We start from the raw sequence: 27,958 nt of genomic DNA on the forward strand, positions 1-27,958 counted from the left end.
TGACCTGGTCCTAGGCTCACAGCTGCTCAAGCTTCTACATGAGCATTCTCTTCCTCCTTTGACAACAAAATGAAGGCAAGCTCCCACATATAACCTCAGAAACCTGAATTATACTAACCCAGTCACTCAAATTCCACTTACAAAATTGCAGACCTCAGACTATGCATTCTTACTTCTTTGTCCCAAACTGTGGGAGTCCCCCTCCTCAAATTACAGATATCACATTCTCCCCCAGGATTTTTGGAGTGTTAATATTTGATTTACTTAATCAAGCAAAATGTACTTGCAACCCAACAGACCACATAAACTGGCTCAACTGTTACGTTGCCTCTGCTCTATCACATGTACTCATTTATTTTATATTTAACATTTGTTTACTGGGAAAGTCTGACTTGGAACAAAGCCAATTTTTAGCCGAGGCCCAGGGAGAAATGCTCCAGATGCATGTTTTTGAAACATGGGAGGAAACTGGAGCACCCGGAGGAAACCCACACGAATGCAGGGAGGACATGCAGACTCCGCACAGAAGGCTGAGAATCGAAACAGAGCACCTCTTGCTGTGAGGCAACAATGCTACCGCTGCACCACTGCACCATCCATTTCATCACTTCAGTCCTCCAGTAAAGCAGGCTTATGTACATATTCTATATTGTTGCATGTATATTTTATCCACCCTTACTTTAATTGTTTGTGTACTTTTGTATTCTTAGCATAGCACAATCACTGTATTTATCCACATTTACCTCATTCTTATTTATTTCTTGTATACTCTGTATGAGTAATGATTTTATTGACCCCAGGCTAATAGTGAAATTGATCAGAATTAATCAGTGCACTATCCCAGTAAAAAAGCTCAAATAAACCAGAAATATCTATTTATCTATTAAATATGTGTATATGGGTGTGTATATCTCTATCTATCTATCTATCTATCTATCTATCTATCTATCTATCTATCTATCTATCTATCTATCTATCTATCTGTCTATCTATCTATCTATCTATCTATCTATCTATCTATCTATCTATCTGTCTGTCTGTGTGTGTGTGAGTGTGTGTGTAAGTATATATTCTGTGTATATATAAATATAGATATACGAATATAAATAAATAAGTATATATACCATTGTAATACCATTAGAAAGAAACAAACACTAATCAAATCTCTGGCAATGGATGCTATAAAGTATAGCAACTTCATTTTTTAACTGTATCTGATCAGATTACCCTTGCCTTTTAGGATTTTGCTATTGAAAGTTTATTGGACTGTAATACATGGTATTGACATAATTTATTATTCAGTTTTAAATGTAATTTAAAAAGTAAGGGTTTGCAACATTATGGTTAAGGTGTTTGCCTTACAAACACAAGGTGCAGGGTTTGAGTCTCACAAGGGATAATTGGCTTGGCTTAAAATGGCTCGCAAGGGCAGTTAGCTTAGTACTAACCTATAAACCTATAACTATGTGCATTCATAGTTTTCATAGCTTTTATTTTTATCTAACTGGGATTTATCTGACATGTAATTTAAATGACCTCCAGAATGATTTTAATTAATCTGATGAAGTTTCTGGTCTGATATTCACCTGGTCATACCAAAGATGTTAATGAATTTTATTGTATTTTTTTTTTTGATGCATGCTGATTGTGTTTTTTGAAAGTGGTTTCAGCAGTGCTTGTCATGTGGGTTGTGTATTATGCCAAATAAATACACAAACAGTATGTCTTCCTGGGAAGATGTCTGATCTAGTAAAACAGTATGGTCAGATGTTAGTTTGATTTCTATGCTCCAGAAAAAAAATATTTACCTATCTTAGATTATAGATTTCCAAATTTCCATCTTCAACAGCTACAAAAACAATTCCTCCAGTTTTTGACAAGATAATATCTACATTTAGAATTCCACAATGTATTAAAAGTGTACTGACCTTTCTGCATACCTCTCAATCCCTTAGCACAAGAAATCTAACAAAGCTAAAAATAATGGGGGGTGCAAAGGCCCAAAAATAAGGACAGATTTTAAATATTGCTCTCATAAACTTAGAAAGGTGCTAGAATAAAAGAGTTTGCATTACTGAACATTTTCTGAATGATAAGAAGCCTGAAACTCAAATGTCTGTCATTATTTGGTGAATTCAATTCTTGCTGATTTGCCAGAAAACCATAAATTGTTTGAGGAACAGACCAAAAATATGAGGCAAAAATCTAGGCAGATAAGAGGAATGCTTCTTGGTAGTTTTATTTTTTGCTAATTCTGTGAATATTTAAGGATGTCACAGGCAAGTAACTTTCTTATAGCTACAAGTGAGTAGAATAGTGATGACGTTCATTGGTGGTATAGTTAAAGCTGTGGCGATAGGACCCATTAAACACATGCTATGAAACAATTCAGTTTGGTAATGTTGAGAAGCTACATGAATGCAGTATACAAAAACACACAGATGATGTTTGCAACTCATGTATTCAGTAACATTTTATAATAGAAGTCCTTAATACAGTTTACACAGTCCCAAAATTTGATGGAGTTGTCTGAGAGAAAAACTGCCTATACAGAAAAGCCATATGAAAATGTATATGAATAGAAAGAAACAGGCTACAATACATGATTTCATGGCAGGACAAAGCCTGCAGTTATAACAGCATGGTCAAAGTAAACCTATAGTACAGAGACATATATAATCTCTGAAATAAAATTTTACATAATTCCCATTTCTAATAAAAGAGACATACTTCCCACAAAATGCTCATTCCTGAAACAATTTGGTAAATATCAAGGTTAAAAGGATATTAAACAGCTGAGTGATAGTAATATTTTTCCGGACTGACAAAAAAACGAAATAAAGAAACGTTCCAATGAATTGTAAACTTCAAAAACCAGGCAAATAATCCAGAATAGCTCCACAAACAGACTCTCACTCTGCAAGAATATTTTTAGCGCTTTCATCCACTTTTTATTCAACGTGAACTTCTTCAGAAATAATCAATGTAAAAAACATGATGTTTAAATACTGTTTCCACAGGAAATGATGTCATTTTTTTCTTTTTTTAAAAAATAATAATGATAATGAATGAATAAATCTCATTCTAAAAATTACATTTAGTCTTTTGTAAAAAATACTAATACATAACATCCATATATATGTATTTTGTGTTTTATGTTGTTTCATCTGTAGATTAAAAAACATTTTAGATTGATCATTTCATTTAGCCCTGGTGTTGTTTACTTGGCCACTTGTGTCACCTGTAAAAATTACTATATTGGGAAAACTAAGAGAATTTTTAGGCGTAGAGTATACGAACACACTTTAGCTATGAGAAAGAAAGACAAAAATAATGCATTGGCCAGGCATGCTAGTATTTGCAAGGATTTTAAAAAGTTTGAATTTTTCATTTTAGATAGGGTTAAGAAAGAATTATTTTCAGGGGATCTCAATAATATTTTAGAATGTAGGGAAGCCTTGTGGCAACTGGTGTTTGGAGCTGATCAAACACCAGGGCTAAATGAAATGATCAATCTAAAATGTTTTTTAATCTACAGATGAAACAACATAAAACACAAAATACATATATATGGATGTTATGTATTAGTATTTTTTACAAAGACTAAATGTAATTTTTAGAATGAGATTTATTCATTCATTATCATTATTATTTTTTAAAAAAAGAAAAAAATGACATCATTTCCTGTGGAAACAGTATTTAAACAACATATTTTTCCAGACTGTGACACAAAATCTAAAACCAAATCTGTTTAATACAAGAAGAGTATTAAAAAGTCAAAAAGGATGTCCCAAAAATCTGTTTATATTAAGGACTGTGTCAACTATGGTTTCACATAGGTATACTGAGCAAGCAAAGTTAGAAGTGATTATTATTATTAAAGGAATAGCATTCATGATTATCAAATTTAAAGCATATATGAACTGCAATTTAAAATTATTGAATGCTGAAAATGTTGAAATAATAATTTGTTTATAACAGAAGCTAAGTAACAATTAACAGCATAACTAACAGTTGTTGAATAAAATCCTGCAATAAAAGCATTTTTAAAGATATTCAAGTAATGGAGTGGTGTAGAATAGTAGTAAGATATAAAAATGTATCGTGTATTGTGGTGAGCTTACAAACCCACTGACATGGGTTAAAAAGTGTACTGATGGGTAATAGTGCTTTCAGATACTTGAGCATACAGCAAACAAAATGAAATGACAAACTGAAGGCACAAAGTGATCTAAGGATGTTTCCATAATGGTAGTGTTAATGTGCCAAATGGAGTCCAAGTTCTTCAACAAATCTACAAGTCAACTATACATTTGAGTTGGTTTTATTATATATCAGTTCTGTGATTGCAGAATTTTAGATAATTCTCTTTATTTTGAGGCACAGCAATTTCAGAGGTAGTATATATAAATACAACAGGGGAGGGGGAGCATAGCTTCCAGTATCAGGGTTATAGGGTCAAAGTACTATTGCAAAAAATGATTTTAGATACTTTATTGGGTTTCAGGATTTATTGTTTTTTTTCTGAGAAGCCACAAGTAACTTCCCCTTTGTGTATTGAAAATTAGGCAACTTTTAGTCATATAGCATGCAAATATCTTCATGTATATGGTAGTTCCACTCTTTAAATGTTATTTGATTGGATCAATAAGTAAATAAACAGTATATATATATATATATATATATATATATATATATATATATATATATATATATATACATACACACACACACACACACATATACATTCCACAAAAACAAAACATAGCGTAGTATTTAAGAAAGTTAGCTCATATTCTATTTAGGAACATGCTTTGGCCCTGTATTGTTATGTGGAGGTGCTAGTCGGATAATATGTAGATAATTTGGAAGGGTAGCAAAAATGTCACATTGCAAGAGTTCTATGATTTTATAAATTTAAATGAGCTCAGCATTTATTTTGCTTTTTAAGGTTGACTCTTTACTTTTGACTATCTAGATGTGATAGTTATAAAGGGTTTTGAATGGTTCATTAAATGCAACTGTCAACAGAAAGCCTTTTTCTAAAACATACATTTGTGCTTTGACAGCTGACATTTAAAACACATCACAAAAAACATACCAGAGACATAGCTTATTATGAGTTAAAAAATATGTGACACTAGTGAGGAGTTCAATGGGATATCTCAAAATATAATGGATCTATATTATATGAACGGATGTTCATAATTCCGAATGCTCTAAAGAGAGAAAATGCCGGGCTTTGAAGTGCTTCTTGTAGGATCGCAGTACAGTGAAGGTCGGAATATTTGCCCTTTCCTCGCTGTAGTGCGATCTCGGAGTCGGTATATATGTTTAGTGGGGGGTGTGGGGGGTGCAGCCTCCCCCCACAATAATGAGTTTGAGGTCTGGCATTTTCACTTTTTAGAGCGTTTGATATTATGTACATTTGTTCATATAATATAGACCCAATATAATACATAGGTTTGAATATGGGAACTATCCACATGGATTTGTACAAGATTCATTGAATGAGGTAGGGCAGTTACATTGTACAGAAATATTACAAAAGTAGGAAAATGCGGTGCAATGATACAATTCTTTAAGGTTTGCTAATTTTTGGATCCATTACTTTTAAGATCAAATATGCAATTAACCAGTACTTAAGCAATAATCTGTGACTTTGTGTGGGTATATCAGGATTTACCCATGGTTGGTGTGATTTGATCATGAGGATGAAGTATGAGTGATTAAACAAAGCCAACCATGGATAAATCCTGGTACACCCACACACTGGAGTGGATTATTGCTATTATGCAATAACATTGTTTAAGAAAGGATATACTTTTCTGCAAAACTAAAGAAACATACCTGATTTCCTCATATTTTTGTGATGTCTCTCATAAAATGTTCTATTTTATTTTAACAGTAAAAAAATGCAATAGGATGCTCCTTTCTTCATCGCTTATCTTACAGTGACGTACTGTGCAAGCATGGGAATGTAAGTCCCATACACCTGCACAGTAGATCAGCAAAGAGAAGACAACATGGAAGGATACTAAAACACTATTATATAAACACATTATTTAAGAAAGCTAAGCAATAAAAATCACAAATAATTTTTTTCTGTGTCTAGAAAGGATGGTGTGTTTATTCCCACAAGGGGTGAGTTGGTGGGAACAAACCCATGTGGACATTGTAAGATCTGCTAATATGTAATGTCCAGCACTACATTTAGCACAGTTAACATTAGTATTAAACTTCAGATAACTTGCAGTATGATGGAAACGGTGTATTTTAACATAGTGCAGATGTGGCACATTTTATGTAAGGCAGATTAAACACATGTTGGAACAAAGAATTAATGACCATTTAAGTGAATTAGAAACAAATGGGATGCAAATACCATGTATGAACTTACTTTGACATATTCTAATACAGTTCTTATGTTCATAGGTATGGACAAATATATATCACAATTCGGTCTTATGTTAGATGAGATAGAGCATTGCTGTATGATTAACAAAGGGGGGATATTCATACCTGTGTTAAATTATTTATTTTAATGTTTAGCTGTAAAGGTTTTCTCATCATATTCAATATAATACTGATATACTATAAATATGGTTTTATCTGGAATTCTATAATTCCATATATTTTATATGGCCTGATAACAAATGATTTTTGTGAAGAATTTAAAAATGGAGATAGTGCTGGTAGAAATGTATTGAAATGAAAAAGATTGTGCTATGGAATGAAACTGGTCCACTGAAGTTCCTAAATATTTTATTTGTTTATTTATTGATTGACATTTGATTACCAGGAAATTCCAACTGGGTAGGAGCCCATTTTTCACAGAGGCCCAGGAAGAAAAGCTCTAAATCGGCTCCAGAATCCAAAAATAAAAATATAAGCTAGATGAACTGATGGCTTTTTTGTTGTTTTTGCATACTGAGTTAGCCATGCAATCAACATCATTTGAACTAAACAAAAAGTTTTTTATTTACTTTCTGTAATAGTATTTGAAAAGGAAATTACGTAACTGTTAAAACAGTAGTTGTTTTCTTGAAATAAATAACTATGCAGTGAGATTCTTTTCATAATTTCTGATCATGTTTGTTATTTTTTACTGGGAAGTATTACATAGCTGTCCTTAAAAAAAGCAACTTTCTAATTTCCTTATGTACTCAGCTGGCAAACTTTTCACAGTGCTGTATTGTTATGATGTCAATTAGTTATTATGTAGTTTTCCTGGCTATCATTTTAGTTGGAATACTGTATACATAAGAACATTTCAACTAGACTCCAAAGTTACCTAATTTGTTGTAGTATTGAAGTGTTTTCCTTGCACTGGATTGGCATTGTTACAATCGTAACTTACTTGAATTTTATTATAGACATATAATGAACTGAATTTAGTCAGTTCCCTATATGGTAGACATCTGTTTAGTCAACAAAATTTGATCAGCTGCAGAGATGGTCGACAAATTGTCCTCTATGAGTTAGTGTATATATATATATATATATATATATATATATATATATATATATATATATATATACATATATATATATATATATATATATATATATATATATATATATATATAATTAGTCAAGGGGCGCTCCACTCCCCTTGGGCCAAAAACAATGTTTTATTCATTATATTGACATTTGTATTATATTTCTATATACAGACATATTACTCCTTGATTAAGTTCTACTGCAATGTTTCTGGATTTAAGGACACCTTTGGTGCAGCTACTTATGTCACAGTGCCCACGAAAGCACAGAGATTATAAATTACAATCTCTTTGATGGCTGTCTTTTTGTGTGTTTATTTGTATGTGTAAGTGCAAGTGAAACTTAACTGCTTAATATGCTCTGGAAACAACTGAGCTGGGTGCCTGGGGACAATCTAAGGACAGTAACTGTGATCTCCAATATAGTGAAAAATAAAGTTTGAACATGGGAATACATACTAATTCTGACATGGGGTATCTCAAAGAATCCCCCCTTCTCTGTGGCAGAGTGGTCTTAGGGTTAGTATATGTAAGTGGCAAGTGGATGTGGCTATAGCTCTCATGACAGGGGGACATAGGGCACTGCATCTTTTGGCAACAATGATTTAAACATACTTTGGCAGGTTTCACAATCATTCTTTTTACAAGAAAAATAGTTTGATTTTTAAGAGTGTCAGAACTTGCAGTATTGACCCTAAGAGTTGCATTAGGGAGTCCAATGAGCATGGGCCAAGGGCTTTAGGCTAAGACTTGATGGGATAAAAAGGTTATTATATATTGAACATATTTCTGATCAAAGTAAATAGGAGATAAATGCTATTGCACTCACAAAGTGTTTTACAGAGACTAGTTAACAAGCATGCCTCTTGAGCCTGACTCCATGGCATAGGAGGATGCAGCCCTAACAATGACCAAGTGACCTAAATTCATTGAGCTACTCAGATGATAGAAAAGCTGAGTGGGGAGAGAGTGGGAATGAGTGGACAACATCAGCTAACCAGTATGTTCATGCTGCTTGCGTCCCGCCACAGTTCCAGCAGCTACTGGAGACAGAGGTACATGACATGCTCCACTGTGGGCTGAGTATGTGCAAATGACCCTACTAACCTAAGCCTGCATGGCAACCTTTGTGGGCATGGTGGAAACATCCAAGTACACAGGGAAAGTCATGACAAGCCCTTGCATTGGTCACCAGGGGAAAGATTAGGATAGAAAATGTAAGTAGTCTGCATAAAGCTTGGATGATAGCTGCAGCGCAAACTGCCTTTGCCCTGTTGATGGGGGCAATAGGGTCTGTCAGTGAGATGGTCACCAGGCACATGGGCAGAGACAGCATAAGAAAAAGGAACATGTCTCTTTCTACTGTTTTTAGTGTCCCCAAAGGCTGATTTGTCACAAAAGGAAATGTGATATAATCATGATACATCACTGAGCCATTGTGCAGTGTATACCAAAGCAGTAACTAGGGCAGAGTGAAAGGGGTGGCAGTCCCAGATGCAAGCTGTCAGGGGCATGGTTGACAGGTATTGATGATAGAGGAGTATTATGTCTGTACTGATTTCTGCAGCTGCAGTTTCAGACATGAATGCAGTTGCTGCATTTTTTGGCTTGACTGAAGCACTGCAGCTTTGTTTTCTTCCTCAAATATAAATTGAGCAGGCACCAGTTTGGGGAGTTACACAGGGCACCAGATGAGATAGCTGCAGTTCTTGTATATACTTTTTCACAGAATAAGGTAGTAGTTATTTAAATACCAATGTACTGTATTTGACAAAATTATTGCCCTGTCAATTTCCCCTTGCACACAATAACACAGAGCACTGGCAAATAATAAATGTGAAAAATGCTCCAAATGGCTACAGCTAACTAGTGCCATATTTATTCCAGGAGGAGAAGAAGACATGGAAAATGGAGAAGCCAGATGTCAGCAGCATGAAATTGCTTATGTTTTCTGATGTTCAGTTAAAGTTTACTGCCTGAGCTCTTATCCATGACTATGGCTGAATTCCTTCCATAATCCCAAATTATTCCCCTTACAGCTATAGTTGCTGTGTAATTGTTCGTATTGTAAATCTCATTATATTGCCTCATTTCTGTACAGCTGTTAATTATATGAATTTCTTCTTGCTGTCACAGATAGAAATAATGTTTTTAAATTGTTTATCCTTATTTGCATTGCTTATTAACTCAGAACATGACTGAAATATGTTTGAAAGGAATAGTCCTCTTGGATCTATAACAAAATATCACAGCTCCTTTTGTTGAGATACAAAAAACTCATAAGCTCACCACAATACTAAATTAATATGTCAACATCCCCCCAAATCACAAAATACTATATAACCATCACCTCCATTGTGGGTTCTACCCAACATCCTCACTCTGTCTATAAACTCTACTACTGAGGTCACAAAAAAATCAGAGAAAAAGCAAGAATAAAAAGAAGTAGAGAACCTTATTTTTTCCCTTTTCTCTGACTCATAGTTATGGATATTTCATTAGAACACTTTCAACAAAGCAACATCTGATATTTTTAGATGTCAGCTACATAGGCACATCGTTAAACAAGTACAAAAGTATTGACAAAAACGTACTTGATAAAGCATAGAGCTGTCCAGGCTGGCTACTTGCTAGGCAAAAGAAATTATTAATTAAAAATAAACTAAACAATGCCTTCATTTAGTTTTTTTGCAGTTTTTTTAACTCCCTTGTTTTTAGCTGCTGTTTGAGTGTTACAATTTCTAGGGTTGTCAGTCTTCCAATGCAGTTTGATAGTAAGTGCTGGTAACACAGACTTACAATGAAAGCACCCCACTTTAACTACGCTGGTGATAATGAGGTGTTTACATATGAATTTTACTACAACAAGCGTAGATTTTCCTTGTTTTCAGAGTGTGATCAGCATACTCCTTGTATTATAAACTATTTCATTTACAGGTCACATCTGAAAGGAAGATATTGTGTTTGTGGGTGTAGCTGCAGATTACGGAGATGGAAAATCAAGTTCCAGGAGGGCAGTGGGCCAGGATCTTTAGGGTGTAATGAAGTAACATTTTGATAAAGCAGTTCTCTAAATACTAAGATAATAGGTAATATGGAATTAGTGAGATTTCTTCAGTGTATTTACATTATAGGGATCTTTAAGGTAGCTGCAATATTCTAGTCTTGGCTTGGGGCATTATATGTCTAATATTTTTTCATGAACGTCTGACACAAATTATTATAATCCTTCATTCATTGTTACTTTTATCTTACACATTTGATTAATTTTCTGCTGTTACTTCTCCCTATCCTAGCATGCATGCTTCTTTACCCCATTTGTTGTTCTTAACTGTGCAGTCTCCTTTCTTTCCCTTCTTCTTGCTGCATTTATCTGTTCAGAATGCATCTTCTTCTTCTTTTGGCTTTTACCAGCTAGGGGTCGCCACAGCAGATCTCCTATCTGCTCATGATTGGCAGTGTAGTTTTACGGTGTTGAATTGCCAGCCCGGTGACCAACCTTCCACAGAAGGCACACACACGCACGCACTCACGCCTAGGGGCAATTTAGAGTGTCCAATCCATTTATAGCATGTCTTTGAGATGTGGGAAGAAACCGGAGCACCCAGAGGAAACCCACACGACCACAGGGAGGACATGCAGACTCCGCACACAAGCCACCCCAGCTGAAGATCGAACCAGAGAACCTCTTGTTGTGAGGCGGCAACGCTAACCACTGTACCACCGTGGCCCCCCTCATCTGTTCAGAATGTATAATCCTTTCTTTTTCATTTAGACTTTTCTGCCCAGTCCATTAAATTGTGCAGTACTCATGATTTTCATCATAAATGTGTCATTTGTATTGGATGTATGGAAGACATCCTACTTGAATAGAAGTCATTGTTCCTCATGGCCAGGTCATTGATGAAAGCCAGTAACAGAGACATATATGAGTGTTCAGTGAATCTTTCGTAGTTAACAAAGACCAAATAAGAAATAAGAATGTGCAATATCTAGGGCTTGGGTAACATCATGACAGACCTAAAATTTTAGTTCTGCCTAACTTTAATTTGAAATTCTTCACTTTCTCTTTTATACTTTCATGGAGTGCTTGTATGTCACCCTTTCTTGATATTACTTTTATAGATAATTGATATGAATATACAGCAAGAGCAGAAACTGGTTTGATCACTTAGTCAGAATATTCATTTTGTTTCCCAAAATAAATAAAGTAGTAAAGTGATGACCCTACTGCAAAATAATGTCTTATTATACTCTTTTCAAGATTATGTGGTCTTTGAAGAAAAAAAAATGACATGAACTCGGGACATCCTACAGAATTTACAAAAGGCACTTAACAATAGAAGTTAAGAATAGGTCTGACCTAACCTAAACAAACATTAAACAAACCACACAATGGCAAGCTTTGTTAAGTGGCTGCAGTCACAGCTTAAAATAGATCTGACCTAAACCTGCTCTGTCAGAAAGATCTTGAAGCAAAGCAGTGACTCAGGATTCATCACTCTTGGGCATCACACCCTGTTTACTTCTTGCTTGTTGATAATACTGCAAATCATGTGACCATACTGCCATAAAAAACCCTGCTCATTTAAAGAGGTTCTGGCATCATTAGAGAAGTATTTGGAGTACAAAATAAAAAAAAAAAAAATGCTTGTCTTGAATACTTAACAGTTTCTGTAGATGATTTCCAAATTAATGTGTAAAAAACATGCATTTCTAACTTTTACCTGCTTGTTATGGTGGCCTGCAGATTTGAATTATGTCAGTTTTTGTTATTTCATTTGGCATGGATGACAGGGACCTATTACAGGAATTAATAATTCAGAGCCAAAGGCATCTGTCAATTGCCAGTCAAATTCTGGTTCGAATTTAATCCATATTTATATGTTTTATACCTATAGGTTCTCCAGAGTGCTGGTTACATCTTGCTCCAAGATTTGAACTCATGGATGCATTTATTTGCAGCAATGCTCGCATTTGACCCTGAAGAGACCACAGCAATATTGAAAGTTGTTGTAAACCTTTCTCGACATACAGTTGAGCCTGGGTACAACTGCACATATGCTGTCCTTGTCAGAGTTCCTGAGTTAGATTTAATAAACAGAGCAGCACTGAATAAAAAGTTACATAAAAATTAGGCCATGTGCTCTACTTTTTCTTGCTATGCTGTGTACAGTCACTTTAGATATTTGTGGTATATGTAGAATGTACCATCTCTCAGCCCCAGCAGTTAGTCTGAATCCTTTGCTGTTTGTCAGCCCTGTGTCTTGTTCTAAACCCAAAATTTCAGAATATGATGCAGTGTGTCACTACTGTAATATCTCCATCATTTTCTTCTTACATTTATAAACAGATAGGGTTATCCTTTATTTACATATTCTCCGCCTGAGTTTCAGTCTAGCTGGTGCAGTTGTAGAATGCACAGCCTTTTCTGACAGAGAGCAGATCTCTGATATATTCACAGGTTTTTGGGATATCTCTCATTTCACTTCAGACCTTCCCTCGGTTTCATCATAAAATAAGTGATTTTTGTGACAGAACCGTTAAAGATAAAAAAAAAGAAGTCACACAGTAACATTAGATATTAAAGTTACAGGGTTGTATTCATACATAACATCTTTGTCCATACAAATTGGTCTACTCGGGCTGGTCAGTTAGAACAATGGAGAGAATCTTTGATTCAGAGTCAGGTTAAAGCCTCACGGAGAAGCACCTCATAAGCAGCTTATTACCATGTCTCTGAATGAAACTCTATGCTGACAAAAAAAAAAAAAATATATATATATATATAAACACATATATATATATAAACACATATATATATATATATATATATATATATATATATATATATATATATATATATATTTATATATATATATATATATATATATATATATATATATATATATATATATATATATATATATATATATATATATATATATATATATATGTATACACACACACACACACACACACACACACACACACACACACACACACACACACACACACACACACACACACACACACTCTCTCACTGACTCACTCATCAAGATATTCAACCTCCCCCCCAACACACACATGCACATAGAAATCAACAAACATTCTGGAATCCAGAAACAAAACCTGATATACTTGAACAGACTCCATACACCCTTACCTACACTTCAACACACACACATGCATGCACACATCAGCAGCCCCTATGTAGCACCCCTAGTGTGACCACCCAAGCAAATACGCACAAACAGAAACATATACACACATGCACATTCATTTAGCTGCATTCCTGCACTTACAGACACACAGCCCCTTGTACATCCATACACACATACACTCTCAGACATACCCAGAGCTCCTCTGTACTTACTTGTACAACAAATAATCCCATATGAGTGAATGGGTGAATGCACAGCTTTTAGTTTTTCCTCGTAGGTAAAATGTTCCCCAGAAGAGTGATTCTAATCAGAATCCATGAACATTTCCTGGGAAAGCACATGGCTATTTAGGATTAGCCAGTCCCCCAGACTGCTGCATTAGCATGCATCTTCCCCTGTTCATAGGTTCATAGGTGTGTACTAGGCTAATGGCCCTGGAGCCTTTACAAGCCTAGCCCATAGAAGTGTCCTGGCATCATGCCGCCCGATGTTAGTTCCCAGTGCCTCTATCAAGTACAGCCACTGCAGTGATCCTTGGGGTGAACTTTTTATTTCCCATTCACTCATCAAAATTTCTCTTGAAGAGGGCCAGTGAGGTGCTCTGCTTGACATGTATGGGAAGTCTATTCCAGAGCATGGGCAGTCTCTGGCTTATGAACCTGTCCCTCCAGCATGTTCTGTTGATTGTGGTAATGAGGTTGAGGTCTCTGGAGCATGTGATGTGAAAGGATTTGGATTTCTTTAGATGTAGCATTTCTAACAGAGCTGGGTCAGACATGGCTTTGTAAGTCAAGCACAGATCGCCTCTTAGTAGATGATATGAGACATAGAATAGCTGGAGTTTTTTGAGTCTGTCCATGTAGGACATGTGTTTAAGGCCTAGGATCCTCTTTGTGAGGTACTTTTGTGGCCTTTCCAGCTGTTGCATATGTCTAGTGAGGTACATGCCAAATAGGGCATTATACTCAATGAGTGGCCTAATGAGGGAAGAATAGAGAGAGATGATGACCTCTTTCTTCCTGGATGCAAAACCCTTGGTAATGAGATGTGCCACATAGAAGGACTTTATGACCACAGTGGCAATGTGGTGGTCGAAGGAGAGGTTGCTGTTAACCTGTGTCCCCAGATCTCTTATAATGCTTTCAGTGTTCAGTGGGCTCCCATCAATGTGGTAATTAATGGGGACTGAGTTTTTCCCAAAGGGGATGACGACACATTTTTTGGCATTAAGCTTAAGGCCATGATTTTGACACCAGTCATTGGTCTCAGGGAGGCCTTTCTGTAGGATGTTCACATCACTTGGGGAGTTAATAATGGCTCCCAGCTTGCAGTCATCTGCGAACTTGGTCAGCCAGAGTCCCTCCATGTTGGCCTGGACTTCTGAGAAGTAGATGCCAAACAGGAGAGGATCCAGGACTGATCCCTGTGGGACTCCACTCATGACTGGTCGGCAGTCTGACTTGAAATCTGCTACTTTTACACTATGAGTTCTATCTGTGAGCCAATTTGCAACCCACCTAGTGATATAGGGGTTGATGCCTAGTTTGGTGAGTTTATCAATAACTCCTGAGTGGGGAATGGTATTAAAGGCCTTGGCCAGATCGAGGTAGGCTGTATGAACTGCCTTGCCCTCATTCACAGCTCTGGTGACTGAATCAAAGAAGTCAACAAGGTTGAGCAGGCATGATCTACCTTTCACAAAACCAAATTGAGTGTGATCTAGAGTTTGGAGATTCCCTATATTCTTGTTAATTAGGTCCATGATGATGCGCTCCATAACCTTACATATCAAACTCATCAGGCTAATGGGGCGATCATTCCCAGTGTATGTAGTCACTCCCCCTTTATGGAGCGGGATAACTGTAGCAGTGCGCCATTTGGTAGGGACAAGGCCTGAGGTGAGGTGGATTGAACAGGGCACATACATGCCGTGCCGGTTCATTTTGTAGTTCATGTAGAACACATCCAGGGAGATTGCTGGGTCCCATGGAAGCTGTATTCTTGGCCCTGGACAATGCAGCTTTAGCCTGTGCTGCAGTAATGCTGGGTGCCTGGCATTCCTCCAGTATTGTGATTGGTCCTTTCGGGGGGCAGAGGGGTACCATTGGCCTTGAATCTGTCAGCCAGTATGTTGGCAATAGCTGTTGGCTCAGTATAGGAGGTACCATTGTGCAGTAACTCAGAGCAAACCTGGGTATTGCCATGGACATTCTTAATATAACTTTAGAAGGCTTTATGGTTGTTTTTAGTGTCTGCCACAATTCTGCCTTCAGAGCTGTGAGACCACTACCCACCCTAAGGGCCTCTTGATGAGAAAAACATAGCAGCAAAGTTGTCTCTGAATCAGAAAGCATCTCATGATGTGGAAACCTTCCCAGATAAGGCTTCTGCATCATGGTAACCCTTTCGAAATCCCAGGGCTGAACTTCTCGTACCTTAGAAAAAAGAATTGCAGACACCTTTATTTTACCAAATGTTTAATGAAATCCTATCAGCTTGTTGAAAATATTCCTGAGTTTTGGACTCTGACTCTGATTAGAAAATTGACATTCTATGTACTGGCATGTGACTGTATAAGACATTGTGATGAAAGTGAACAAGTCTGTGATAGATGCCCAGTTAATAAAAATTGATATGGCACCAATTAATATCACAATGTCCAGACTTTCAGTCTTACAACCTTAATCAAGATGACTTGATGATACATCAACAACCTCTTATCTTTCACATTAAAGCCTTTATTTGGGCATAAAACATAACAGTTTGTTAAATAACAAATAAAAATTACAGTGCTCCTTAACTATTTTGCCCCCCCACCAACATGGACATACAAGAAAACTCAGTTTTTATATAATTTTTTTGCTACAATTGTTAAGTCAAGAGGAAGTTGAAAAGGCCTCCTTTTATACTTTTCTCATCTTCAGGTTACAGCTTTCTAGCTAACTATTTGCTTATTTATTTGTTCATTTGCTTGCTAACAGGTCAACTACTTCAAAAACGTTTTCAAACACAATTTAAACCAATGTCAGAAATATGGTACACTTTACATTGTAAAGAAAAATTGCTTGAGATCAATATATAAAACATTAAAATCAAGTTCTAAATAGGTTTCATGAAACTGAAAGTTAACCTGTATATAAATAACACTGGAGTACTAATTAACAAAAATGCTGCTGCATGCAGGATGTGGATTTTAACCAAACGGATTAAACAAAAGAGGCTCAGTCAGGGATTTAATGCATTTTTGCATTAACCAACATCTTTTAAAGACTTAGAGTCATATACACTGGCAAAATGCTCTCCCAGTTTCACATGAGAAGTCAATGGTGTATGCTCACTGCAAGTTTATTTTGCAGATTGGTGCCAGCAAGCTGTAGCTGTTTTGGAAAAGGCCTTTTTACCGCTGATTATGCCAAAAGATGGTCTCTTGGATATCATTGCATTTGTTGGCAAATTAATTCATCCTCTAGATCTGTGTGGGATTAGGGGGGCATGTTCCTTATAAGAAATGGCAAGAGGTATTTAACTCCGAGGAAAGAAGAATTCTTCATTCTGGTAGATTGGCTGATGTGTGCTCTTCTCCTCACTTGCATCTCTTTGAAGTTACGAGATTGGCCATCTGTCCTGTGAACAGAAGGTAGGTGGAATGTTCGTAAGTTTATATATACATATACTGTATATATGTGGTTATATATATATATATATATATATATATATATATATATATATATATATATATATATATATATATATATATATATATATATATATATATGAAAAAGAAAAAGCAAAACTAAAGTCCACAGTAGATGTAAAACACAGACCCTTGGAAGAAGACAAAGCCAAATGGAAATGTAGCAATCCACAGACAAGCTCAAAAAACAATAGTCTCCAAATCATATAAAGTCTCCAAACGATGTAAAAGGTAGAACTGGATTTATTCAAAAATAAAAAGTGAGCGCTTTCGCAGAGTTCACCCCTGCTTCATCAGACAATGTGACTACAAAGAAAACACATTATATAGTGGAGCAAACCAATCAAGCACTCACCAATTATACTTAATTGTTACTAAACTGCAAGCTAATTATAAAAAATATAAAAGCAGCCCAAGTATCATATTAGTGAGCACATAAGGTGACAATAAACCTATAACACTAAGACTAGCTAATCCGTCTTTGAAGTTAAGCTATAATTAGCCCCATTTTAGACTTTATGTCTATAACTTATGAAGTAGTTGTTATATCTTAGGTTCATCTATCTAGTGTCATAGTTTGAGTCTCATTTTATAATATCACGTCATCTTTAGACATGTTGTATTGGGTAGATATGTTAGTTTTTATATTTATTCTGACTGTTCACAGCTCCATACTGATTTTTCTTTTAGATTGTTTAGGTAATTTTTAATCACATTGTGTTTAAAATGCATGATATGTAGATATATGTATATTTATATATATATTTATTTATATTCATGTGCTTATTACATTAGATAATTCAGGTTTTTAATGACAATGTGTTTCTGTTGTAGTTGCCCCCTGATTTTAACTTTTGCACTGTGTTTCTTTAAGCTTGTTTAGTAACAATTAAGTATAATTGGTGAGTGCTTGATTGGTTTGCTCCACTATATAATGTGTTTTCTTTGTAGTCACATTGTCTGATGAAGCAGGGGTGAACTCTGTGAAAGCGCTCACTTTTATTTTGGAATAAATTAAGTTTTACCTTTTACATCGTTTGGAGACTTTATATGCTTTGGAGACTATTGTTTTTTGAGCTTGTCTGTGGATTGCTACATTACCATTTGGCTTTGTCTTCTTCCAAGGGTCTGTGTTTTACATATATATATATATATATATATATATATAGATGTGTGTGTATATATATATATATATATATATATATATATATATATATATATATAGATGTGTGTGTGTGTGTATATATGTATATATATATATATATATATATATATATATATATATAGATGTGTGTGTGTGTATATATATATATATATATATATATATATATATATATATATATATATATATATATATATATAAACACACACACACACATATAAATATATATATTTAGTTTTTTTAGATATATTAATGCAGTATTGCATTGATTTCAGACTTCAGGATCGAACAGTTCTGGAGGAAGGGGCATATTCCCTAACTCCAGAGATTTTGCAATCTCGCACTGCACCATTCTTGGCTGACCTTACTTATTATGCTTCACTCATTCCCTTCAGCCTAAGTCACACCTCATGACCCTCTCCAGTCTCTTACTGCCCTCCTTTCTTTTGTTTTTCCCACTACCTTACCTTATCCACTTCATCTCTGCAGACCTTTCCTCTACCTCTTTCTCTTTCCACCCTACTAATCTAAGCTACCGGGAGACATCCTACCCTGTACTCTTATAATCTCCTTTTCTCTCCAGCCTTCTTCCTTCTATAACAATAATATAAATACTATCTGTCATATTAAGACATCACACAATTTCCCCCTCACTGTGTCTAATCATGTAATCTCTAATATCTCTTTTAAATATCTTATTATTGTTTCCACATCTCATTTATCACAAATTAATCTATGTAACAAATAATATGATTAATGAGTTTTTCCTCACATATTTTCTTCTACTCATGTTATTGTTTTTCATCGTTACATCATTTTTCACTCTTATGTTTTGTAGTATAACATGGTACTTTGTGATTTAAAATATCTGTAATTGATTTTTGAAAGATAATGATTGTGGATTTTTTTCCAAGGCTCCGCTGAAAATGGGCACTTTCTGGCCAAATTGGAATTTCCTGGTAAAAAATAAATAAATAAATAAAACAACTAACTAAATAAAATTTTGGGAGCAAACGAAGATCATTTCAGAAAGAAAGAGACCAGTCACCAGTGGGGTCCCTCAGGGTTCTGTGCTGGGACCTACCCTGTTTGGCAACTTTTTTTCTGAAGTAAAAGCAAATACCAAAGGGCTCTGGCTGACAAAATTTATAAATAACTGCAAGCTAGGAGCGGTCACTGAATCCCCAAAAGACTTTGCCATCCTGCAAGAAGGATAGTCTCAAATAACCTGTTTGAAAATCGTGGACTGAAACTAAATATGGAAGAATGCATTATTGAATTATCTAGGAAGCCATCTATCCTAGGGAACTATCACGTTGACAATACGTCCCTAAAAGCTGACATAGTTGTTTGGATTTTGGAACTTATGTGGACAGTGACTTAACTTTTGACCAGTATGTGTCCATTGTTGTAAGAAAGTCTTTCTATATTGCACAGCTTATAAACAAAGGGATTTTGTCTAGATCTAGGTAGGGATTATATTGTATTCCTTTACTCAGCTTTAATTAGGCCAATCATTGAAGATAATGGCCCCTTTGGTATGTGTCTGTTCAGACACATGCACCAGCTGGAATGTCCACAGAGACATCTTACTTAAAGGATACAAGGCTTAACCATGTCTTACATGGACAGAGTCAAAGCCCTGTCACTATACTCTGTATTCTACAGACTTCTAAGAGGTGACTTGTGTTTGGCATATAAGGCATTCCCCGACCCAATACTGATGGATTACTACACATCAGCAAGTCAAATGGCATCAGATATACTTGGTCTAAGGATATAAACCTCTTCTGCAAAATCAACAGAATGATTTGGGGGAAAAGGTATATCGCACAGAAGATACTGCTGCGCTGGAACAATAATCCCATCCACATAAAACAAAGTTCACGTTCACCTCTGTCCTTATTCAAGTGCAACTTAGATGTATGGATGGGAAACAAAAAACGTACCCCAGGACTGCCCCTGTACTGCACAGGGGAGCTCCTAAATGCATTATCTCACAAACGTGTCCCCTCAAATTATATATGGTTTGATCCCAGTTATTCTCATTAGGGGTAATACTGTATATAACTATTGACTATCGAATAGGTAAGTCCAATCTCTAACCAAATGGGATTGGTTAATTCAAGCACAAGAAAGGGAAAATGGGTAGGCTTAAAATGGCACTCAAGGGCAGTTATCTTAGTACTTAACTATGAACATGCCTCATAATGAGGTCAGCTTTATAGTATGGGCAGCGGAATGCTAACGTTGCTATGGGGAAGCCACTCAATCATGCTGCATTTAGGTATAAGCTAGTCAGCCTGTGAAAAGTCAAGATGTTGCCCTTGAGAACAGAGTTTTGGGTTATGGTGCAAAAGGTCCTTGCTTCTAGCCTAGGTGCTATATGTTTGTTTGTTAGTTTTAGATTGCTTAGCAGTTTGGCTCAACTTTTGACAACCTCTTGTATTTTGTAAAGCTCAAGGGATTTAGGCCCCTCCCCTATGCAGCTTCCTTGGGAGGCAAACTGGAGCTTCACCTGTTTCTGTCAGCTCTGGAATTCACAGCTCTTTCTAATGCATTAGGTAGTCTCCTGTGTTTAAACTTGAGTCACCTAAGAACTGCAATTTTCTACAGTAGTTTCAATCCCAGCAGCTATCCTCTTATGTTGAAGTTTAAATAAATAATAGTATATAGTGAGGTAGTTTATGCATGCTTCTGTTATCTACCCTTATTACTTATATTTATATTTTTTGTCTCTTATCAAGCAGCTTAGAGAGGTTGACAGCATCATGACTGCAAGCTGACTGAGTAAGCAGCTGGGTCCTGAATTAGACATTTGGAGGTTTGGGTCTGGGTAAAGGGTTTTTTTGGTTTTATTTTTCTTCTTCTTCTCTTCCCCTTTTCTACATTATTATTATTATTATTATTACTATGATTAGTCAGTATATGTAGCACAGTTTGCTTTAGGCATTATGATGGGATTGTCTTATTCACTGTTATTAACTTTTACAATGTATCAAGATATTAATTAATGTGTTTTTTCTCTCCTCAGGCATGTTGGCTGTACAGGAGCTCAAGTCCACTTTGGAGAGGATAGCTTCGGAGATAGATGTCCTTTTTGGTGAGATAGCTGCAAAGCAGATTCAGCAGTGAACAGCTTTAAGCAAGAAGGCAAGAACAGCAGCAATGGAGATGGATACCCTGAAGAATAGATTCATAGGTTCATAGATCAGTACTAGGCTAACTGCTCTTGTGGGCCGTTTTAAGCCTAGACAATTACCCCATGTGAGACTCAAACCTGCACCGTATGTTTGTAAGGGAAGCACCTTAACCATTATGTCAGCCTCCCACCACATGAGGTCTGGGAAAAATGCTTTGGCATCATTCTTGTAAGTGGGCAGCTAAGCCCTCTCCCAGAGAGCAGCATTCAGTTATGCATGTAGTGGCGCAACCTGTAGCTACTTCAGAAGGTACTGGGCTTAGTGTTGATGATACAAGAGAAGATAGTCTGCAGAGTCAAACAGTGAAGGAATACCTTAAAGGGTTTTTAGATGTCAGAAGAAGGCAGGACCAGACTTTTTGATGTGGTTGTTGGGAAAGGGCTGTGGGAACCACTACTGTCACCCCTCCAGCGGTTAGAATAGGAGTTTTTGTGGTAGTAGGCCTCACCCTCATTGACCTTCCCTCAACTTCCTTAAGTGAGACAGCAGGCTTTGGCAGGACAAAGCAGCTTTGTATCAGTATTGGGGAGGGGTGCCCCTTTAGACAGCTCAGCTGGGGGCTTAGGGCTTGCCTTGCCACGAAGGTTGATTATGGTGCACATCCCAGTCGCAGTTAAGGAGAAAATCTGGCTGGGAGACTACATCATTGTCTTTGGCAGGACTGATGCTGATGGCATTCAACACTTGTTAGAGCTGACAGTGCTGGAGACAATGATTTAGCAGTGACCCTTACTGCTTTGGAGAAGAGGCAAATGAATAAATTTAAGTGGAGAACTTAGGACATTTGGGATGTTGGATTCATTTTGTTTATGGCAGTGATTGTTGAGAGTGACCCACAATGGGCCTTGCCACTACTATCATATTTTATGATATTATGTAAAGCTTATCATGTTAGTGGTGAATTATTGTGACTGTGGTATATCCAGAGAATCTGGAAGTTGAGGTTAGTGAATAAGGACCTACAGTGGTATGAGCTTCATCCAGATAGATGGCTGTGTTATGATTGACAGGTCTAGACTGCCCTTATCTGGCAGTTAGGATAAACAGGTGGGCAAAGGGAAGATATGCTGGGCATTCTATAGTGGCAAGTGAGCATGGATAACTCATCACATTCTGTATGTGTGTTCCCACTGTTGTAAAGGGTATCCAATGATTAAATGGTGGACCAAAGGAACACAGTCATCCAGCAACTTCTCCCAGGGCAGGAAGAGCAGATAAATGTATTCCAGACCAGATTAAACAACCAGACAGTGAAGTTGTTTATGGGGGTTTCAAAGCTATTCCTATCAGTAGATTCTCACATATCTCCCATCAAGATAGATGTATTAACCAAGGAACTGTGGAAATACGTGGATAGACAGGTTGTGCATGATTTATTGCAAGGTTTCATTTTTGGTTTTCTCATTAAGTCTGAAGCTTCTTTGAGTGGAACAATTTGTAAGAATTTGTGGTCTGCCTTAGGCAGAGAGGCGATGTCAAGAAACTACTAAAAAATATAAATTAAAAAAAAGATTTTTTTAATAAAGAATGCTTTTTATTGAGTCACTTTAAAAAAGTAAAAAAAAGGAAGAGTAAAAACTTTGCAAAACAAACACAGACAAGCTAATTTCAGAAAATCATTGTGGTAATGAGGTACCAGAAGAAGTACCAGAAATCACTAAAACCATCCTTGAATGCTTTTCTGAAATCAGCTTGTCTGTGCTTGTTTTGCAGAGTTTTCACTCCTCTTCCTTATTTTTCACCTTTTGAAAGTGACTCAATAAAAAGCATTTTTTATTAAAAAAAATCTTTTTTTATTTATATTTTTATTGTGTTTTAGTTTTTAAGTAAAATATGTGTCCTTCTGTGGTTCTGTCACATTCCTCTATAAACATAGAAAGAAAGCAATTAGCTGGACAGTGGAAAAACAGTGATGAGAAGCTTGACTTTTTTCTGTCTCGCAAGGAATGTGACAGAACCACAGAGAAGCTTTCTTTTATTTTAGAAAATGTATATTAATTCACACTCAGTTATTCTGTAATTTTCTCAAGTGGATAATATTTTAAAGTGCCTTTGATTAGTTCTGGCTTTCCCTGATTCTTTAGAGCTTTGTCCTTGACTATTAGAGAGGCATGATGCAGGGAGCAGGAATAAATTAAACAATATGTCAAAACAGATAGCTTCCTCTCAAGGTGCGTGAAGCAGTGGCACTTCCTTTTTGTTGGTGAAGTGACTCTCTGAGTCAGAAAGATTTACTCAGTAATAGCGGAATATGTACCATCAAAAGCTGTGTGTGTGTGTGTGTGTGTGTGTGTGTGTGTATATATATAGTACCCGCGGTAGTGATGCTGCGGTAACGTTGTCGCCTCACAGCAAGACGTTGTCGCGTTCAATTCTCAGCTAGAGCGTCTTCTGTGTGGAGAAATGCGTGAATGGGCATGCCTTCATTGAAGGTTGTACATCAGGGCTGGTAACTTGACACGTAAAAATCCACTACCAAACATTAGCGGACCGGAGTTCTGCTGTGGTGACCCCTAACCGGGATAAGCCGAAAGACACAACGCAACAATATATATATATATATATATATATATATATATATATATATATATATATATATATATATATCGATATGTGTGTGTGTGTGTGTGTGTGTGTGTGTGGAGGAAATTATGTAGGGAGATGCAAGATTGTGTGTGTGTATGTGTGTGAGCTGAGTCTGAAAGACTTCCTCAGTAGTAATAGAGGAATATGTACCGTCAAATGCATTTTGTGTGTGTGTGTGTGTGTGTGTGTGTGTGTGTGTGTGTGTGTGTGTGTGTGTGTGTGTGTGTGTAGGAAATGATGTAGGGAGATATGAGAGGAGAGTGTGTGCATTTAAGGCCACTCATAGTACAGTGCTTTCTACTCTGTCCCTCTGTGGTGGTTCTGTCACGTCTTTGTGGGTGTGTCTCCCGCCAACGTGAAGCTCAGTATTTTTTCCGCTGTCTTGTGAGAATGTGACAGAACCACAGATGGACAGAGCCACAAAGCCAATTTCAATAAAAACATTCTAAATAATAATAATAATAATAAAGAGATAGCAGCTGGAAGGATAGCTTGCCTGTTCTTGACCCTGCCCTTTGTTTCCTTCTGGATCTCACCATTCGTTTTTGTTCCGAAAAAGGAAGAAGGTTAGTTCCTCCTTATACATAACTTGTCCTTCACACAAGGTATTTTGGTGAATGACCCCATCAGCAGAAACAAGACCTGGGTATATTATACCTCCTTGGATGAGACTGTAAGTATCATTCGAAAATTACTGGACCCATGGAAAGCAAAACTGGGCAATGAGGCTGCCTTTCACTTGCTTCACATTTGCAAGAGGGACTGGACACTTTTTGGTATGCGATTCGAGCATCAGTTCTACTTTGGCATTCTCATGATCGTGGACTATGTACTGGCATGTGCCACCTTTGAGAAGTTTCTCACTGGCCTCCAACGGTGCTGGCAGAAATAAGTGACAGTCCATTATTTTGAATGTAAGGCAGGGCAAGGATCAATCTGTGGGCTTATACCAGCAGCTTGGGATGTCCCTTGTGGAAGTTAGAGGGCCCGCTTAGATCACTGGTATTCTAGGGTCTGGAAATTGATGTGTTTTCCTCTTCCTTTATGGTGCTGCTAACCAGGTTGGATTGCTTGAAGGAGGCTATTGATAGATTTTTAGTTGTTTGCAAGGTTGAGGATACGGAAAGTGAAGAAGCTGTTTTGTCTCCTCAATTTTGCTTTTTGGACAATGTCCACAGGTAGTATAGTCCTCAAATCTTTGTCTAATTTGTTAAAAGGGAGTCATAAAAAAACATCACTGATTAAGGGTAAAGAAGGATTTCCATTTGTGGTGCATCTTCCTAGAAGACTACAACTGTGTTTCCACTATGACAAAATAATTGGGTCTCCTCTGAGATATTTCATCTCTTTATAGATGCAGTTGGGGATCACAGGATGGAGATTTACTTGACAGGTGGTGTACTGAATCTAGACCCAGATCTTAGTCATTAGAGAGGAAAAGGGACATTGCATTTAGGTGGTAACACTAGTCTTGCAGGAATGGTTTTGCAACAGAAGGGTAGTGTTTCATGTAGACTCAGGGTGTTAGTGTCGAAGAAATCTGGATTTTCCAGGGTGCAGTCTGTATTGAGATTGTTGATGTTGAATAACCTTTGGATTAACTTATCATTTTCTGCCAACTAGCAAAAGAAAATCTCACTTCCGTCCTGCTGGAAATGACTGATTAGAGATAACTGATGACTCAGTTATTAAAGGGCTGCTGAGTAGTTAGTACCAGAAAGTCCCATGGGACAGCCCTTCATTCCATTTTTGAGGCTTTATTGTAGCTTGCCATACAGTGGTCTCTGCCTCTTGTTATGCAATATGTTGCATCTAATTGTATTAAATGACACAGCCAAGACCATTAAGATGCTGGTTGTAACATTGAGCTGGTTGGCCAAGTTTGACCCTAGCATAGGTTCATTGCCATGGTACTCAAAGGATGGAGATGGGTAAAGGGATTATCAGTGAATAAGGTGCAACCAACTAGCAGATCCCTGTTACATTCAATAATTCAGGTGTTCACTCTGCTGCTCTTGACTACCACACATGCTATCTGAGCCATCTCATTTTTGTGGCTACACCTTGGTGCTTTTAGGATCTGTGAGCTCTTGCAGTCATTACACTGAAGAGATGTTGCTGGGACCCACATTGAGCTGCTAGTATGGGTTTCCTGCTCTAAAGCTGATAATCAAGGAGCAGGGCATCAGTTGTTATTAGACGGGGCTTTGTGACAGCATTCATGCCCAGTGCAATGGGCCCTTACACTATAGAAGTTAACAACTGGAGCTACATCTGAGAAATTGGTGGTCTAACTTCCTTCAGGACACTTGATCACCTTTCAGGACTTGCAATCTTTGCTCCATAAGGCTTTAATTGTGCAGGAATTGCCTATCCAGCGGTACACTTCTCATTCTTTTAGTATAGGGAATGCACTGACTTAGCCAGGGCTGGTCAAAGAGTGGAAGTTATAAAAAAAACAAGGCAGGTGGTCCTCCTAAGCATTCTCGTCATACAATAATAACTTTGTGTTTTGAGTATTGTAATTCAGCTAACTTATTGTGTTTTGCATCAGGAGACCGGCATGTTTTAATACTGGAACACTTGTTTATTGTTTAGGCAGCCAAAATAGCAATGGTGTGGTAGAACGGCTCAAACCTTTGGCTGGACAAGTTCATCTTGGGACCTTATTTTCCTTTAAAACCATTATCCTTGGCGACATAAACATAGATTGGACTAAAGTTTCAACTTTAGCTCCTAATCATAGTCTCAGTCTTCACGGCTTCCAACAACTTATATCTTCCCCTACTCATACTAACAAAAACTCTATTTATGGACCAACCTTAGACTGTATCCTCACCTCTGATCCCAAACTTTATCACAACCCCAGGACACTCCCCAACTCCTTAAGTGACCATTTCCTTACCTTCATCCACAGATTCTCCCAACATCCACCTAAAGATCACCTCTATAGAGAATGCTGCAAACTTACCCATTTCAATTCAGATACTTTTAACTCTAAACTGTCTAGCATAAACTTGTCCTTCCTTTGCCACCACCCTCTTAATGCGGTTGTAGTATCTTTCAGTAAGATATTTCTAAACATACTTAATTCTCTGGCACCTATCAGAATAATTAGAATAAAATCTAACTGTGCCCATTGGCTCACAAAGCATACCCACTCAATTATGCATAAAAGAGATGGTCACTGAAAAGTCTGGGTCAAAAACAAACCCCCTCCCCTACTTCAAAGATACAAAGAGCTTAGAAACCTGTCAAAAAACTTGTCAACAGTGTTAAAAAAAAAATTTTCAGCTCCACCCAATTCAGCCCACAAAAAAGTCATAAAAAATTCTGGGCAACCATTAATAATCTTCTTTATCCAGGCAATCCTTCCACTCCCAACCACTTCCCCCATAATACAGCCACTGAAACAGCCTCACTCCTAAACAACAATTTCATAGAAACAATTCAGAAACTTTCCAAAAAAAGGGATACTTCCTCTACCCAGCCTTCTACCCCTCCCTTACCCTCATACAAACCACCTTCTAATGCCTCCTCATTCATACCATTTCCCACCTCTTTCATCAAATCTCTCCTAACCAAACTCAAACCTTGCCCCCTCTGCTGAAAAATTACCTCCCTACTTTCTCAAAATTGCTGCAGAA

The sequence above is a fragment of the Protopterus annectens genome, chromosome 15.part0 (genome assembly GCF_019279795.1).
Source record: "Protopterus annectens isolate FY-2018-M chromosome 15.part0, PAN1.0, whole genome shotgun sequence".
In the NCBI taxonomy this organism is placed as follows: Eukaryota; Metazoa; Chordata; order Ceratodontiformes; family Protopteridae; genus Protopterus; species Protopterus annectens.